The 18698-nt window shown below is 40.3% G+C and overlaps 1 protein-coding gene across 3 annotated transcripts in view; it reads left to right on the forward strand.

Annotated features, from left to right (window-relative positions):
* The first annotated feature begins 924 nt into the window (after positions 1-924).
* Positions 925-18698, forward strand: part of PAFAH1B1 (platelet activating factor acetylhydrolase 1b regulatory subunit 1) — a 74670-nt gene continuing 56896 nt past the window's right edge. The window contains exon 1 of one of the 3 annotated variants that reach the window (XM_074189219.1): positions 925-1027. The gene's annotated coding sequence lies outside the window, so the exon portion shown is untranslated. Of the gene's footprint in view, positions 1028-1134; positions 1190-1823; positions 3103-18698 lie in introns of those variants that run through there. The other 2 variants (XM_074189222.1, XM_074189221.1) reach the window with 2 other exon arrangements.

The raw sequence follows: 18698 nt of genomic DNA on the forward strand, positions 1-18698 counted from the left end.
GGCTGAGCCTGCGGCTCCCGAGTGTGTGCAACCTGAGATGGGAACAATGCGAGGGAATGAGAGCGGCTGGCCGGCCGCCTCTGGCCGGCCCTCGGGCGGCCTGCAGTCCCGGCGGCTCGGACGGGCCGCCCCGGCCCGACGTCATGGCCGGTTCGTTTGTTTTCCCAGGCAGGGAGAGGACAAGACCCCGAGCCGGAGGAGCCAGGGCGGCAAGCGGCAAGCCTTGGGCCCCCGGGTCGGGCCCGCGCCTGGCTCTCGGGGTGCCTCTGCGCCCCGGCCCGGGGCCCGCCCCCCGCCCCCCGCCCCGGAGCTCCCTCTGCCAATGAGAGGCCGGGCCCCGCCGCCCGGCCCCCTGGGCGCCGGTTATTATGCGGGTGCCCCCCGCTCCGGGAGCCCACTGCGCACAGCGCGCCGCAGAGCCGCGGGCCGGCCGGGCCGCCACGGTCAGTCCGGGGGGCCGGGGGGAGGGGCGGGCCGGGCGGGGGGCGGCCCCGGGAGCCGAGGGGACGGCGGCGGCCTCCGGGCCGGGCCCGCGCATGCGCGCCGGCCCCCTCCCCCGCGCCGGCTGGGCGGCGGCGGCGGCGCGGTGACGTCAGGGCGCTGGGGCAGCTCCTGTGACAGACCAGCCGGAGCGGCGGGGCGGGGGCGGCGGCGGCGGCGGCGGCGGCGGCACCGAGGAGGCGGGAGGGGCAGCGCGGGCCGACGGGCCGGCGGGAGGACGGACGGGCCGAGAGGCCGAGAGGCGGCGGCAGCGCGCGGGCGGCGGAGCCGGAGCCGGAGCCGGAGCCGGGCGGGAGCCGAGGCCGCGAGCGCCGGCCGGACCGCGGCGCGAGCCCCCGAAGGGCCGAGAGCCGCGCGCGCGCGCGCCCGCCGCCCCCTCCCCCCGGGCCCGCCCCGGCCCGGGCCCAGCGCGCCAGCCCCCTCCCCTCCCTCCTCCCCGCCCCCTCCCCCGCCTCCCCTCCCCCGCCGGCGGATGGGAGTGAAGGACGGACGAGGCCACACCGGGGCGCGGCGGCGGCGGCTCTCGGTAAGGCGGCGCCGGGCCTGCCCTCCTCCCCTCCCCCTCCTCGGGCGGCGCCGGCGCGGGCTGGGGCTGCGCCGGGCCCCCTCCCCCTCCCCGCCCGCCCCCTCCCCCTCCTCCTCCTTCTTCTCTCCTCGCTCTCAAAATGGCGGCCGCGGCGGCCGTTGGGTGAGCGCCCGGGAGGGGCGGCGGGGCGGGCTGCGGGGGGCCGGGCGCCCGCCGCGGCCCCGCGGGGAGCCTCGGGGGAGGGGGCGCGGGCGCGGGGCGCCGGGGGGCCCCCGGGCCGGCGGGGCCCCCCTCCCGGAGCGGGGGGGAGGGGGCCTGCGCCTTCCCGCCCCGGGCCCGCGGCGGGGGCGCCCCCGGAGCGGGGGCCCGGGCCGCGCGCTCGCTCCCCGGTGACTCGGCAGGAATCGCCGGGCGCAGGGCGGGCCCTCCCTCCGGGCCTCGGAGGGGCTCCCCGCGGGCGCGCCTGCGGGGCCCGGGCCGCCGCGCGGGGGGTGGGGCCGCCGGGCCGGGCCTGGCCGCGGCCGCGCCTGGGGACCGGCCCGCACTGCCGCAGGGCCGGGCCGCCGCGGGGCGCCTTCCGGCCGCGCGGGGACGGGCCCGGGCCGGCCCCGGAGCCGCCCGTGACCTTCCGTTTCCAGCGGGCCTGGCGGCCGCGCCGGGGGGCCGCGCCGCGGTCTGTCATCCCGCAGAAGCGGGGCCGCGCCGGGCCGGGTCCCCCCGGGCCCGGCCCCGCGGCGGCTGGGCTCCCTGGCACGGCCCTTCGCGTTAGGCAGGCGGACAAGGCAGAGCAGCCCACTCACCGGCCCCGAGCCTGAGCGTCTTGTAAAAAAGGGAAGATAGTGGGGAAAAATTCTGCAAATGCTTGCTTCACTAGCAGACTTCTGATTTCGCTACGGCCCTCGGGTTTTTTTTTTGAATCCCCCTCCCTGTGGGGGAAAAACCTGGATGTTTGCGGATGCTGCGTACAACCTTTGAGAAGACTGGGTGGAGTAAGAAAGCTGGGAATAGCGAGATTGCCCTTTCATTGCATTTTTTCTGTTTTTTTTTGTTGGACTATTATAAAACTAATTGTTACTGTATCGATGGTACTTCCATAAGTAGACCTAATAGCAAAAGTGACTTTGTTAAATAAGATCTGATGCTCTGGGTTTCCATCATTTTTGTAGAGTCCAGGAGGACATGATCAGTCACTGATCCAAAGTAGGCACTTACTGCCTGGTTGTGTATTTTATATATAGAGAGAAGTACTAATTTTTTTTTATTGTTTTATTCATTATTTCTTTATGTGTCTTTGCTAGAAATTAAAAAAAATAGAAAAAGGAACAGCCAGACATATTGCAAAAGCCCAATGTGAATGCCTCAATTTTTTCTTATTCTGGTTCAGTATGAACTGGTATTCATCTCCATCTATTTGATAGATGTTTTTTCTTGAATGAGCATTAAGATCCCAACATAAAGCATAAAATAAAAATTACAAAGCTCGTTAGCACTAACCTTTTCTCTATGCTGCCCCCAGAAGGGCAATTTTTGGTAAGGTACCATCTTAAAAGAAGAGGGTAGGTGACTTAACTATCTTGAATCAAAGAACTATATAAAATGAGATCTTAAAAGAAGTTTGAGATTCAAGTTGTAAGAGTGATTTTTGGTGGCCATTGATTTATGTAGTGTATAGTTCACTGATTTAGTTCTCTTCACATTTTATGTAGATGTGATTAGGAAAAAGACAAGAGGAAAATAGAATTTCCTTAAAAGAATACATCGTAAGGATAAGGTTAGGAATTCAAGATAACATTAAAAACCTTTCACACCTCAGCTAAGACATTACTACTGCACTCATAATGGTTATTGTTCAAGAGATTTTTTTTTTTTTGGCTGATTTTGAGATGTAGGTTGCTTTGGCTTTTGGGTAAGAAGTCTGTTTATTACCAGAGGTGGTATTTCTGTATACAGGAATTATAGCTTTGCAAGATGTTTGCCTTCATTTGTCAATTCTTTTTTTTTTTAAAAGAAGTACAGAATGGCCAAATGGAAAGACTACCAGAGTGAACTTCAGGCTACTTGATTCACCTCTAAGGGTCAGTTTCCTTTTTTTGTCAAATGAAGGGGCTCAATTAAATAATCTTTAAGGTGCCTTCTAGTGCTAAAATATTACATTTTTCCATGAGGTCAGTTTTTAGGAATCTTTTTATTAATTATTAATTGAGCATAAGATTGGGAAGATCCTCTGCCTACGGTAGTTCTTTTCCTCTATCTAGTAGTTACCTGTAATATATTTTTAAATAAATGTTCCCAGGATAGTGTTTGAAAAATTTCAGAGGGTGAAATATTTAAAGACAGTTTTCTCTTATTAAAAGGTTTAAATTCCATATATTAGTTTTAAAAGAACTATGTGAATGAATCTTCAGAGTTATACTAAACAATAGATGCAAGGTGTAAATAACTTGAATAACCTTCTGGCTTCTTTTCTTCTTCTAAGTTTGTCATCAGGAAGGCAAGATTTCTGACTTGGAATTTAAAAAAACCCCAAAATTTTACTATATAGTCAGTTTGGTGGCACGTTGCATAAAGCACCAGATCCGAAGTTAGGAAGACCCGTGTTCAAATTCAGCCGCAGACACTTAGTATCTTTGTGACCTGAGCATGTCACTTAACCCTTTTTGCCTCGGTTTCCTTGTCTCTAAACTGGAATGTGTAAAATGAGCTGAAGAAGAAAAAAAAGTGGTAAATCACTCTTAATATCTTTGCCAGAAAAATCTCAAATGGGGTCACGATTTGGACACAAAGAATTCAACAACACAGTTATAGTCAGATTATAGAGAGATTGATCGTAACATCATAAGAGTCTTGTTGGTATTTGGGTGAGGGTCCCCTAAGGAGAGCCTAGAATGTCAGAAATTCCATTTTTGATACTGTTGTTCTTGGGTCCCAAGGAGTGAATTATACTGTTTTGCCAGTGGATCTTGGTGCTGTGTATCTGCTGAAAACCAATGACTAGATTATAGGTCTGTTCTGTTGTCAAAGGTATTTTTTTTTAGCATTTTTCATTTTATTGGATTGAAAGTCTGTTAGTTACTTTTTTTCCACCAACTCCAATACCATGTTGCCTTTACCTAAGAAATTTGTTTGTAGTGCTTAAATTATGCTTAATATGTTTTCATTTATGTTTGAATAGAAGTAAAGATTTTGCCAATCTTCTGAAAAGCTTATTTTGAGGGTATACTCCTGCATGGAAAGTTAATAGATTACAGAACTATATTTTTGGTATAATACATAAACTATCCATTAGAATTTAACCTTAATTTTACTTTCTTTCAATGTATAATATTTACTCTTCCTTTCCACCATTAAAACAATATTTGTGAAATATTTTTCAATCCTAGGATAAAGGCATCAAAAGTAGCTATTATTTTGATTTATGGTTTTCTTTTTTTAAAGATACTACTGGCTTTTGGCACAAGCTTAGGCTATTATTATTTGAGTCCCTCTAAAATACCTGCCTGATTTAGTGGAGTGTATAATCCCTTGATGTTACTATTACAGTTACACATTTCCTTAGTATCTGAAGTTTTCAAAGTACTTGTATTATTATTTGTTCTCCCAAGCACCCTTTGAGGTAGGTTATTTATTTATGTTAACTGATGAGTGAGAGAACTGAGATACAGGGAAGTTCCCTTTTACCAAGTCCATGTGGCAGATTAGGAGGGGAGAAAGGAGTAACATTTAACAGACCTTAAATCACCCACCAACATATTGTTTAGCTACTGAGCCATTTTAAAATACTTTTTCATGTATGGTCTAGCAAATTCTTTTTTCCTTTTATTTAAAACTATATCATAGTTACAAGAACTGGAAGGAACCTTTGATTTCATGTTCTCTGCAATGGTTATCTTCCTTAAATCTCACCATCTATGAAACTTAATTACTGTAGTTCTCATTGATCACCCCCCCCATCCCATAGCACTTAACTGTATCATTCCTTGCTATTCATATTTTATCTTGTTTGTTACATATTTTTTGTTTATAATAAAGTTGCTTGAGGGCAGGAAGTTTTGTATCCCTTAGAATGCTGAGCAGAGATCAGGTCAGCAATCAAAACTAATTAAGCAAGATGAAAGAAAAATTACACATTCTTATTTTAGAGTTCTTTATAATAGTCAACTTTTTTTTCTTTTGGTTTTTGCAAGGCAGTGGAGTTAAGTGACTTGTTCAAGGTCACACAGCTAGGTAATTATTAAGTGTCTGAGGATCAGATTTGAACTCAGGTCCTCCTGACTCCAGGACTGGTGCTCTATTAACTGTGCAACTTAGCTACCCCTAATAGTCAACTTTCAATAGATTTTAATAACATTGCAAGTAATGGGAAGGTATGTTTCCCCTGGAAAAGTTGTGCCATAGGGAACAGCATTATAACTCAGGGTGAAGTATGTGGTAACAAACCTTGTACCAACTTTATTATAAGAAACATTGACCCAGCTGGGTCAATTAATCTGTGGAATATAGTTATCACTTCTCAGCCTCTTACATTCTAGTTTTCACTCATCTTTCTCTACCACATTGAATACTCTTTGACTATTCCTTCCTTGGGTTTTGGTGATACTTTCTCTCTTTTGATTCTTCCCCATTCCCAGTCTTATTTGATGGATCAATTTTCCATGCCCAAACCTAGTATGTTCACCCGAAGGTTCTCTTGTGCACCCTCTTCTCTTGTCTTCCTTGGTGACCTCAACATCTCCCATGACAATCACTCCTAAATTTTTAATCCAGCCCTTAGCGGTCTTTTGAACTTCCATTCTGCATTACCTTGTAGACTGGTGTCATCTTTGATTTTTCTCCCCCTTTCTCTCATCTTCTGTATCAGCAGTTGCCAAGTCATGACAGTTTTGTTTCCTGAACCTCTCGTATGTTCATCCTTCTTTCTGTTCCCATAGCCAATGTCTTGGTTCACCCTTTCAGCCACTCTTACCTAGATTGCTACAGTAGTTTCCCTATACTCTTCCTCACTGACCATAGAGCTGTTGAGTTGATATTACTAAAACACCGGTCTGATGAGGTCTGATCAAAAAGTTCCAGAGGTTCCCTATTTGCTTTTTTTTTAAGTCTAATTTTTCTTTTGGTTACATTTTAAGTTCCAGACTGTCTCCTTCTCTCTCTCTGATCCTTCACCTAGAGAAGGTCATTATTTGACACAAATTTATAAATATATGTAAAATCTACTATACAACTTAACTATTTATTCTTTTCACTGTAAGGGGATAGCATCTTCCTTCATAGGTCCTTTGTAGTTGATTTGAGCATTAGATGATGGTTGTCCTTCGTACTTGAAGGTGACCATGACATCAGAGAAGTGATGCCATGACAAGCATTATGAATTGGATTTGAGTGGGGTGGGGGGCTGTGCTAAGTCACCAGCCTCACTTTCTCCTCCAGTGCCATCTCGGTCCAGGGGCCAGATATGAATCAGGATGACTGAAGATGGTCCTGTATGGGAGACAGTCAAGGTCCAAGGTCACACAGCCAGTAAGTGTCAAGTCTGAAATTGAATTTGAACTCAGGTCCTCCTGACTCCTGGGTTGGTGCTCATCACCTGAGCCACCTAGTTGTAAAATGAGGATTGAACCAGATGTTTGTGAAAGACATTACTCTGAATAACTTAGTCATTCTCAATTATGGTATTGCATTCTCTTGGTTCTGCTCATTTCATTTTTCATTATTTCATTCAAGTCTTTCCATGTTTTTTTAAAATCAAGCAATTTGTCATTTTTTACAGCACAGTTGTATTCCATCACCTATTGCTTTCAGAATGAAGTGAAAATTCTCTTTTTTACTATTTAAATCTCTACAATCTTGACTCCATCCCACCTCCAACTATTTTCACAAACTGATTTCACACTTCTCTCTAACCCACTTTGCAATCCAGTGAAATTTGAATATTCCCCTGACATGATATTACCTATCTTTGAGCCTTTACTCAGGCTTGCCTTTCTTGCCTAAATGAATCCCTCCTCATCATTACATCTTAGAATCCCTGGTCCTTCTAATTGTTAGTGTTTTCTATTTTCAATTGATAGGATGAATTTATGTGGCAGTGGAATGGAAGCTTTTTGAAGGGAAAGACTGTTGTCTTTGTCTCTTTCTCTTCCTGTGCTTTGACCTTGCCTTAGGGGTTTAATAAATATTTGTTGAATTGAATTGAGGATTGACATTAATTTTGCCATTTTATGGATTGATGATTTCTTTAATGTGTGTATTTCTTCTACAAATGTTTCTTGTTTACTTCTACCCCTTATTAGATGTTTTATGAATTCCTTTGTTTGGGGGAAAAAATTATTCTTTGGTTGCCAAATCTTGAAACTTTTCAAACTTATCTAAGTTTGCCTTGTGACCCTGCAAGTGTGTTGTCAAACATCTTTTCAGATCATGTTTTGTATGTCCGACCTTGGGTCTTTGTCTCCATGTCATGATAACAGCATTAGAGTGGGATTATATCCATCCATCTATCTATCTATCTATCTATCTATCTATCTATCTATCTATCTATAATGTTTAAATGAGAAAACAGAAAAATCCTGTAATTGAATGATCAGGGATAACTGATCTGAACAAGATTTAGTATTTTTGCTGTCATATTGAAACCTAACTATTATTGACAACAAGAATACATTCTTAAGTTTAATAAATAATATATTTTGAGGGGAAACAGTAGTACTTATTTAGCATTATGTTAGACATATTTTGCAAACTACTTAAATTATTTTTGGAGGCTTTCTCCATTTATGGGAAGGGAATTGCTGTTAATTTGAAGTTGGATTGATGATATAAATTCTTGTTATTTGATGTAGAAATTGATTACTTAAAAATATTTCTTCATTTTTTTCTGAAATGAATCTATCTATTCCACTTCATGACAAGAATTTGATCTCCACAGCTCTTGGTAGAGATGAAGGTCTCTTAGTTATATTTAGAGTTTTCATTGAGATATTTGTTTAAAATCACAATTATTCCAAAGAAATAAATTTATAAAAAATTGTAAAGGTAGTGCTGGAGATACACAAAATTGTCCTGATTCCCCCTTCCCGATTTTTTTCCATGTTGAAATTAGAACGTTGAAGAAAAAAAGAGTAGAGAGAATCTTTGAAGAAGTCACATTGAAATGTATCATTACTATACAAAAAACCACTTTGAAAGACCAAGAAATTGATTCTGACTGCCAAAATCGATGTTTGGTTTTATAGACTAATGAGATATATAAACAGGGAGAGACATCTGTTCACCTTGGGTACACAAAAGGGATCACACCTTGGGATCACAAAAGAAAGATTCTTTACCTATAGAGAGTTTTTTCAGATGCTCCAGTTGGCATAGATGGTATTAATCTAATTTGCTTTGAGCCCCTGCAACAGTAAAATTGCCTCAGTAAAATCCATAGCCACGTGGGAAAGTTCTATGTAATCATCCTAACCAAGAACGTAAAGGGAGCTGGGTGGGATAGGGGGTTGTTGCCCCCTCTTGTTGTCCAGAGTTCATCAATATGGATGTGTGGGACTGTGCAGAAACAATGTGCATTATTGACTAGGATTAACATTAGATAGGAGGAGAAGAGATCACTCTAAATTGTACTTACTGCTGTAAAAGCACATCTCTTCAACGCTAGCATTCTGGTAGTGCTTCACAGCAGTGAATGATGAAACAGCATAATCTCTGAAGAATCCAGATTGCAAATAACCTCCAGGGCATTGAACAACTCAAATGGTTGGTAAGAAAGAGTTGGCTACAGCATAATGTTCAGGAACTGGAATAGAAGATACGGCAGATAGACAAATATTCAGAAAAGCACAATATGAATGAATGATCCACTGGTATAATCCAGATATAATAAAAGAATGAGTTATAAAGTCCTTCACTCCCATAGTGGGTGGATCTTCTATGGAGAATTAATGAAAAGACATAGATAAGATTAATTTTGATTGAGATGAGTGGAAGGGTTGCTGCATGCATTGTTTTGCAGTGCTACGAACTAGTGTGTTTGCCTGGCAGCAGCAAATTGAAATTTTCCAAACTTACAATTTTGAAAAGTGAAATTAAGAGGTTTTTAACTGTGAAATATAATCATAAAATGAATATATGTTTATAGTATGTTATATAATTTTATGCAAAGATATTTGCATTTTTTAGGTTTGGGGCTATGTAGAAACAGAAGATTTTACTTTAAAAATGTCATCTAGCACTTTACAAATTTCATGTGGATAGTCTCCTTTTATCCAAGAAAAACTCAAGGGCCTTGGACTTCAGCTTTAGTGACTTGAATCTTGACCACCTCGTTCTTTATTTAATTTGGTATCTGTAGTTGGAGAAAGTTAATATGTTTTATTTCACACTGACTCTTTTAGTCATTTTGTGAATATTTTTAAGTTCTTTTGGCATAACTTTCAAGTGTCCAGGGTTACTTTGTATTCTCTGAAATAGGGCTTTGTGGAGGGATTTCATTAAGAAAATGAATGATAAGGGAATCAGCAAGTAGACTTTTATAGTGAAGATCAGGATGAAATGGACAGCCCTAGTACTGGCACTGGTATACCTGTCAAAAGAAAAAGAAAAAACTCTAGGGGTAAGCCAGTTAGTATATTAGATGAAGAAGCTGTGAAGGACATGTGAAGAATATGGAAAAATATTCACACAGCATAACATGGATACATAGATTGCTCCCGGAACCCTTGGAAAGGGCCAAATATTGACATTGATGAGAACATAACCATTGGAATATAATGAAGTCTAAGATGTAGGTCTGAGATTTGGGGGGGAAAGTCAGTAAAACACCCCAGACCTCTCAGTTCTGATTTATAGGCTGTAGACTCTTAGTGTTTTTTTATTCCACAAGATGAAGACAATTTCTCTTTAAGTACAAAACAGTATCTTACAGAAAATTCTTTTTTATTCCATATGTAAATGACTAGCAAATTCAAATCATAATTGTTTTTTGTTATTTCCACAGTATGTACAGTGAGATTAGTATTTATGACAACCCTAAGATAAATCTCAGAGATTCTAAAATGCCTCACGAAGCTTTAAAGAAGTGTTAAAAAATTCAATAAAGTTTTAGTGGTAAGCATATTTTATTGCATTCAAATCGATCATCCATTTATGTTAAATATCATAAATGGTAGCCCAAACTCTATATTCTCTGAATAAATAGGAATTCATTCTTTTTAGATCAAGGGTTGTTCTAAATCTTGATATCTGTGAGCTTAATTTTTTTTAATAACTGAATTTCATTGTTTCATTTTATTTGTAATCTTAATGCATTTTATGCATTAAAAATAATTTTGAGGAGTTTGTAGATTTCAGCAAACTGTAAAAGGGTGGGAGGGGGCCACAGTTCACAAGAGAGGTTAATTATCCATTACCCAATTAATGCCATCCTTTAAAATATTGAAGTCTTTCTCCAGTAGGGTATGTGTTAATTATTTTAAAAATTGCTCTCTGTGGTCTGCATTCTAAATGCTTTAGATCAAGTTTTGTCAGATTAACTGTGACTTTGTGAAAGTAGTTTTGTCCTAGTTTTTTTTGTAGTAAAGTTTAGATATTTGGTTGCCTATTCAGGGTTTCCCCTTTTATTTTATAATCAGCAAATCAACAAACATTTAAGTCTGCCTTGTGACAGGTGCTATGCTAGGGTTTGGGAGTAGGGAAAAAGAAAACAAATGCATGGAACTTAACATTAAATGGGGGAGACAATATGTACAAATGTTGGTATACACAGAATAAATTCTAGGTAATCAGTTAAAGGAGGGAATTTTTGGAAATTGGATCTGAGAGTATTTTCTTAGAAGACTCTCAAATTATTAAATGGTTATATAAAACTTAGCACCTCACTCTAGTTGGGATATACAGATTGGTCCTATAGCCAGGATGGAATTAATAGAAATATTTGCTGGGAATCAGAAAACTACTAGAATCAAGTAAAATGGTAGGTGAACCATAAGGACCTAATTGCCTCCTCTGGAAAATGGGGTGTCATATTTGCCCTATTATCTGAAAGAAGTAAAGAGTAGTGAAGAAAATGCTTTTGTTAAACAATCAATATTCTTTCTATACATGCATGTTGGTGGTGTTTTTTGGGGCAGTACTGTCTCCATTATTCCTATCAAATGTGTGGATATATCTTTTTCAGTTTGATGTTAGAAAAACAGTAGAGTACAAGTAAGACATGATTAACTTCTGATTGGTTAAGTGAAGTCTTCTGTTGAAGAGTAAGCTTGACATTTACCATTGTACCTTACAAATGTGCTTGCTTAAAACTGACTTGTATTCTTGTATAACTCTGACATGTCCAGCTTTTACTATTTAAATTATGCATGTAATGGTTTTAAACATGTGATAGTATTTTATCTTGGATTGCTTGAAAATTGAAATATATCATAAGATATGGAGATTCTAAAGCTTTTACTTTTCCAATATTGTGGCCTCCTATGTTAGTTGAGGTTCTTTGCATTTATTTCATTAAATTAACTGGAGAAACTAAGTTTGATTTTGAAATTATCTTGGGTCTTGACCTGCTCTGTTTCAGGGCAGATAATATAGCAACTTGAATCTTAAAAATGCTTATTCCAAAAACCATTTTGTCTTTAGGGAATATATCTTTAATGACTATTTATTAGTTAAATAAAGTTGTTGTTTATACAGCATTTTAAATGATAATCTTGGTTTAACAGTTACATTTTTAAGATTTATTTTAAGAGCTTCCTGTTACCTGGCCTTAATTAAAGGACACATTTGAATTGAATAGAATATCTTTATTTTAGAACAGGAACACTGAAGTCATTGATCATTGATATAGATGGTATAGTTGCTTTATTAGCATTGCTTTTATTTTTATACATATTATGGATAATTAAAAGGTCTAATTGGCTGGCTGAAACAGTTTTCCTAAGTTTTAGTTATCAACTTTATTAATTTTTCTTTACAGGGAGAAATGAGTTTTAAAATTTTTATTAATAGGTATAGTACTCTGTATGCATATCCTTTAATAAATTTAGGGAGAGACTTCTAATTTCAAATCAAATATTACTTTATTCATTTTGTGAATTGTATGCTTAACATAAAGTTGCATTAACAAGTGATTCTAATGCAAAATATCTAGAATAATTGAGTAAGAAGAGGGGAACTTTTAAGATCATATAAATTATTAAATGTATAACATTTAGGCATATGAATTTATAGGCATATTAAAAAGGCTTTTATATGCTTTTGGTTGGAAAGCAGTTTGATTATTCTTGACATAAAGTGTACAGATTAATTGGATTCCTTTTTATTTTATTTTCAGTTTGGAATTCTCTCCCTTCTACCTCTCCCTTCCCCACCTATTGAGAAAACAAGAAAAACAAAACAATAAAATATATATAGTCAAGGGACAGCTAGGTGGTGTAGTGGATAGAGCACTGGCCTGGAGACAGGGGAACCTGAGTCTGACCTCAGGCACTTAATAATTACCTGTGTGAGACCTTGGGCAAGTCATTTAACTCTACTGCCTTGCAAAAACATACATATATACATACACACACACACACATACATATATGAGAGAGACAGAGGCAGACAGAGAGACAGAGAGAGTGCGTGTCAAGAATTTTTACCCATTAGCCATATCCAAAAAAACTCAATCTTCAGTCTATACTCTGAATCAGTCAGTGAGAATACTATCTGGAGGTGAATAGCATGGTTCATCATGAGTCCTCTGGAAGGATTATTCTATAATTAGTCATTGTTTCGATCAGAGATCCAGGTCAATTTTTAATGAGGATCTCTGTCTTTTGATTGGAAATTATTTAGTTAACAGTTTGATATTACTAAAAATGAAGTGTAAAAAGTTTGTGCTAAAAGATTTTGTTGAATTTTTTAAAATATTGAAAGGTATCCTTCATATGAATATATTTTTATAAAGAGTGGTATCCATGATACTTTGTAGTATTATATTGACTTGTGCTTTTGAATGACAGTATGTGACATGAGTCAACTTCCTGTTAATTTAAGGATGTAATTTGCTTCTTGATTTTACATTTTCTATTCATGAATAACAGTATATTTCTAAAAAAACTCTAAAAGAACAAGAACTCATAGTCATTAGTTATATTTAATTTTAATTCACAGATTCTCAGATTCATTAAGGATCAGTTTTAGCTGTTACAAATAACTGAAGCTCTTTTCTTTTTTAAGATTTTTCAAGGCAATGGGGTTAAGTGGCTTGCCCAAGGCCACACAGCTAGGTAATTATTAAGTGTCTGAGGCTGGATTTGAACTCAGGTACTCCTGACTCCAAGGCCAGTGCTCTATCCACTGTGCCACCTAGCCGCCCCTCATTTTTTTTTTTACTATAAAATAAGTCTAAACTTGATAAAACATGTCAACTTGAATATTGAAAATATGTAAATTAATGTTTACTTTGTTTTCAGTGAATTACATTGTAGATACTTGTAAATAGTGTGTTTGCTTATTAATGCTTTTAGAATCAAAAAGTATTTTTGGGAAGATATTAAAAATTTCTGCCCGTGGTTCTTGCTGCAGTTAGACTTGGTAGCAGTTTCTTTTATAAAACCTATTTGGGTTTATGGGGTCATAGAGAGAGAGAGATGGAAAGATGATGTGGATGTAAGGTTTTTCTTCTCAACTATCAATCTTTATTACAGATTATGCCATATGAAACTTTTTTCTTTGCCCTTATTTTCAATTTTAGCAAGTCCTAACACAGAACTTTCCACCTTCAAACTGAAAATATTTTGTTACAGATTTCAGAAGGGAAAGAGTAGGTTTTTATTCTTAGAAGTGTTCATTAAGTGATAGTCTTATTGTTAAATTTCAGCTTCCTGTCCAACTACTTTGACTAGCTGATATGTATCTGTAAAGAATTGTTTCCTCTTCTAGCCCCTCTCCACACTTGGAGAAGTTTTAATGAACGGTTAAAATGCACAGAAATTGAAGCTTGAGAAGGGAATAGAAATGAATCTCTAGAAACTGAAAATTAGCCCCTACTAACTACAGTAATACGTCATCTCAACAGAAAATAACTGAAAATCAGGAAGTAAACATAAAAATCTTGGAAAAGCAAAAATGGATGTGCCAAAACCCATTCACTTAGAACTTTTATACTTATTCATAAAAGAGACCTATAATTAATCTCTTACTTGACATTATAAAAACAGTATATTTTTTAAAGACCAAAAAGCACAGTAGTCTGGAATCATTTTGGTATGGGCCATCCCTTTAACATCTAAAAAGTCAAGATCTGAAATTTCATCAATGTGGATACTTCCTTCACCAAAACAGATAACAGCTCCTCTCTAAAGATAATGATCTTTGAGAGATACTCAGTCAGTCAACTGCCAGGACCTTTTCTATCTGTGTAGAACTTGCTGACATTCGATTGATGTTGGCCTCAAGCCAGAATCACCTTAGTTGATGAGACATTGGAGGAGGACTTGAGTGGAGACAATTACAGAATTGTGTAATTCAACTTCGTAACAGGAAAATCTCAACTGGCTGGAAAGCCAAATTATACCTACATTTAATTTGCACACCACTGCAATATTACTTATTCTATGGTACTGAATAGGTAAGGTTTTTGGTTTTTTTTTTTTTTTTTGCAAGGCAGTGGGGTAAGTGGCTTGCCCAAGGCCACACAACTAGGTAATTATTAAGTGTTTGAGGCCAGATTTGAACTCAGGTACTCTTGACTCCAGGACTGGTACTCTATCCACTGCACCACCTATCCACCCAGGTTTCTTTTTTAATATACTAGGTCATTTGGGTATATGCTGTGCTTGCATTATTCTCTAAGGGTTTCATTTTTCTTAAGTCCCTCAGCTGCTGCTAGCATCTTCCCTTTAAGATTATCTCTCATTTAGGGCAGCTAAGTGGTACAGTAGATAGGGCATTGACCTTGAAGTCAGAAGGATCTGAGGTTTGAATTTGACCCTCAGATACTTGACATTTACTGTGTGACTTTGGGCAAGATGGCATCCAGGGCCATCTCCACTTATACTGATCCATATCTGGTCACTGGTCCTAGATGACTGTGGAGGAGAAAGTGAGGCCGATGACGCAGCACAGCTCCCCCTCTCACTGAAATCCAATCTATATGCTTGTCATGATGTCACCTCTCTGATGTCATAGTCTTCTTCAAGAATGAAGAACAAACCTCTCATTTGTGTGTGTGTGTGTGTGTGTGTGTGTGTGTGTGTGTGTGTGTGTATCCATACCTTTTGGCATGTTGAGTTCCCACTTTCAAATATGATCTCATTAGGATCAAGGACTGTGTTTTTGCCCAGTTGCTTTGTTCATATGATGCCTGGTCTAGAGTAAGTACTTAATAGATATTTGCTCAACAGAGTGACTAGGAGGAGTATTGAAAGGTCAGTGTCATGAGTCTGGAGAGAAATGGTTAATAATATGTTGTAAAATCAAAGAAGTTTGAGTGAGAAAAAGATCAGCAGATTTGACAATTAGATTATTGGCAATGTTGAAGAGAGGGTTTCAGCTAATTAAAAGAGTCAAGACGATAATAAGCAAATTGAAGATAGAAGACTAGAACAATGGTAATACCCTTCACAGCAAAGGGGAAGGAGGTTCTCAATAAGTTTGGGTTAAAAGATAGTATGGGTGTAACCCTTTCATTATGCCTGCTTTACCTATGCTTTGGCCAGGAACAAAATTGACTAGGAAGCCAGGTATGTCTATAGCTTGTTGTGGATGTCAGGTTTGGGTTAGGTTCTGTCTTTTTTTAGGTTTTTGCAAGGCAAATGGGGTTAAGTGGCTTGCCCAAGGCCACACAGCTAGGTAATTATTAAGTGTCTGAGATAGGATTTGAACCTAGGTACTCCTGACTCCAAGGCCGGTGCTTTATCCACTACGGGGTTAGGTTCTGTCTTAAGGGAGCCCAGTTGGGTAAAACCATGGGAGGAGGCAGGTGTTAAAGATTGGCTATTGGATAAGAGGATAGGATGCTTCCCATCCCCCCCCCCCCCCTTCCTCCATGAAATCAAACCAATACCCCTCAAAACGAGTTAGAGTTCTTAATTTTGAGCAACTGCTTTAGAATAATCCTTGGAATTCTGTAGTAGGACTGGTGGTGTGATATGAAAAAGGGGGCTCTCGGGGCGGCTAGGTGGCGCAGTGGATAAAGCACTGGCCCTGGAGTCAGGAGGACCTGGATTCAAATCCTGTCTCAGACATTTGCTAATTACCTAGCTGTGTGGCCTAGGGCAAGCCACTTAACCCCGTTTTTGCCTTGCAAAAAAAAGAAAAAGAAAGAAAAAAGAAAAAGGGGGCTCTCATACCAAGCTATCAAGCAAAAGGCTCCTGGCTGGTTCTGTTTCTGCTTATTGAGTTAATTTTCTACTGGGAGACTGGGGTGGGGGGAATGGGGGAGATAAGGGAAAATTTCTTCTCCTGAGACTAAATCTTGGATTTAATCCTTTCTTTTGATTAGCTTTAAAGCATCTAAAGCAGGAAGAATGTATGCCATTAGCTACTGGGCAGAATAAAAGATGAGGGAATTTTGGACTGGTAACAGATGTAATAGGTACACCATATATATTACTCAGGAATTTTTTTGGTTGTTGAGATTTTTTTTTTACTTAAAACTTTTTCAGTCTCTTCTAGGCCCCGCCCCCCACCTTCCTTGCTAGTTTCTGATTTCTACCCTTCTAGTCAAGTTTGAGTTATCACTTAAGACATCTTGGTCATTACACAAGCAAGCTCATTTTCTTTCCAGACTCCTCCTCTGACCCTTAGTCATTCCATCTCTTAGCTTTTTGGTATTTTCTCTCTGGCAGTTCTCCCTCCATGCATCTCTAGGCTTCCCTGGCTTCTCTTGGTGATATTTGCCTTTTGTTTTGTTTTTTAGATTTTTCAAGGCAACAGGGCTAAGTGGCTTGCCCAAGGCCACACAGCTAGGTAATTATTAAGTGTCTGAGGTCGGATTTGAACCCAGGTACTCCTGACTCCAAGGCCAGTGCTCTATTCACTGCGCCGCCTAGCTGCCTCCTGCCTTTTGTTCTTAAAGACCACCAGGACCTGCTTGTGAATTTGATTTGAGTGAGGGATTGCTGGGTTTAGTCATCAGCCTCACTTTTTCCTTCAAAGTTATCTAGGTCCAGTGGCCACATATAGATCAGAACAACTGGAGATAGCCCTGGATGCAAGGCAGTCAAGATTAAGTGACTAGCCCACTGCTGAGACCAAATTTGAATTCAGGTCCACCTGACTTCAGGGCTGGTTCTCTACCCACTGTGCTATCTGACTCAACTAAAATCTCATCTTTTTCTGGAAACCTTTCCCAATCCCTCTTTTTTTTTTTGTAAATAAGGGTTTTTGGCAAGGCAATGGGGTTAAGTGGCTTGCCCGAGGCCACACAGCTAGGTCATTATTAAGTGTCTGAGGCCGGCTTTGAATCAGATACTCCTGGCTCCAGGGTCGTTGCTTCATCCACTGTGCCACCTAGCTGCCCCCCAATCCTTCTTAATTCTAGAGCATTGTCTCTGTTAATGATTTCCTATTTATCTTGTATACACTTTGCTTTCTATAGTTTTTTACATGTTGTTTTACGTTAGATTGTAAGCTTCTTGAGGGCAGGGCCTGTCTTTTGACTCGAGTCCCTAGTGCTTAATATAGTGTTTAACACATAGACATTTAATATTTGTCGATTAATTGAATCAGACGTATTCTCCTTTCTGAATTAACTGACCTGGCAAATGTCCCTAAATATACCTTATATTCCAGAAAGCAGAGAAATGTGTACTAGCAAAACTAATGATTTCATCTCTTACATATTCCCTGATATTCATTCATTAAATGTTTTGAGTGCAAGATACTCTGAATTCAAGTATGATGCAGAAGTATACAAACCATGGTTCTATCTTTAGGGAGCATTCTTTTTCTCTCTTTACCTTTGTTGACACAGTTACTGAGAGACTGGTCCATATTTTGGCTGACATCTTTATCACTTTAGTAGACACTTCATTATGACTCGTATTATACTTTAAGGTTTGTAGAGCACTTTCTTCATAATAATCGTGTTTCCTATTTTACAGATGACAAAACAGACAGATAGATTGTTTGTCTGTGATCACACAGCCAGGGAGTGTTGGAGCTAGAAAAACAAGAGATTGGTAATAGTCAATGTTGGGGATATGGAAGCTTAGACCTACAGAAACGCTATTGAAAGGCTTGTTAATTGGTCAACAAAGCAGTTTAGATTTATATTAAGAAAGTTCACTAAAATTCATGCCCATTGACTCAGAAAGTCCACTGCTAGGCCTGTACCCTCAGGAGGTCAGATAGTAATATTTTATACAAGCATTTTTTAGTTGCAAAAAAGCTGGAAACGAAATAGGTGCCCATTAATTGTGGAATGGTTAAATAATGTAATTGGGATATTATTGTGTCATAAAAAGGAATACTAAAAAGTAATTAATAGTAAGAGGAGAGTATGAAGATTTAAGTGAATTGATGCCAAGTGAAATAGCAATACCATGGAAAGAAGAAAGGGAGATAGATGTTCTAATGTTCTACTTTTTGCTGATTAGGTTAATTTTTCTTTATAGCCCCTCTTTTATTTTTATTTTTTTTGGTAAGGCAAAAGGTCACACAGCCAGGTAATTATTAAGTGTCTGAGGTCGAAT

Source organism: Macrotis lagotis, chromosome 5, assembly GCF_037893015.1.
Source record: "Macrotis lagotis isolate mMagLag1 chromosome 5, bilby.v1.9.chrom.fasta, whole genome shotgun sequence".
Lineage (NCBI taxonomy): Eukaryota > Metazoa > Chordata > Mammalia > Peramelemorphia > Peramelidae > Macrotis > Macrotis lagotis.